Source organism: Manduca sexta, chromosome 23 (genome assembly GCF_014839805.1).
Source record: "Manduca sexta isolate Smith_Timp_Sample1 chromosome 23, JHU_Msex_v1.0, whole genome shotgun sequence".
NCBI lineage: Eukaryota > Metazoa > Arthropoda > Insecta > Lepidoptera > Sphingidae > Manduca > Manduca sexta.
This window is the reverse complement of record NC_051137.1, coordinates 2,177,272-2,178,036: the sequence shown is the minus strand read 5'-3', so window position 1 is coordinate 2,178,036 and position 765 is coordinate 2,177,272.

Sequence of the window (765 nt, the reverse complement as noted above, 5' to 3'; positions counted from 1 at the left end):
CTTGGTGTAACAGACTTTTTACTACTGAGTATTTCATATGGGAGACTCTGCCTGGGTAGGTACCATTGCAATGTCTGTTTCTGCCGCCAAACAGCAGTGTGTAGTCACTGTTGTGTTCCGGTTTGAAAAAACATTGTAGCCAGTGTAACTACTGGACATAATAAGAACATGTCGTCGCCTCATGTCTGAGGCGAGCACAGTGGAACAAACAATACTTTGTAATTCAAGGTGTTGGATGGTGTTTCTACTGTTTATGGGTTGTCGTATTGCTAACCATTAGGCGAATGGCATGCTCATTATCATCCAAATAGGCTTGCTGCTTGCAATCTTGATAAGGATAGCGTCTTACGAGCATTTGAGTAGTGTGGTAGGTTTTGCTTAAACGCCACAAAGCATTGTGAGGTGGTCTTTGGTCTCAGTCGAATGTAATAAAAAATACTGAAGTATATACTAAATAGTGATGATAGGTCCCACCTTATTCTTGATGTTTACTTTGATGTCGATAGAAAAAAATTAAACAGTACAAAGAAAACTCACTACCACAAGTTGTACATTACGTAAATTAAGAGTGAAAGAGTTATACTATATCTTACGCGTTTATTCATAATTGATATTCAAGTATAATTGCACACAAATATAAGCAGAATATTGACTATAGTATTATAACTTTCTCGTTGAAGACATGCCGATGTTACGCAAGTCAGCATTCCCCAAATTCATCAAATCCTCATCAAGCTAATCATAACATCATCGACAAAAAGACGA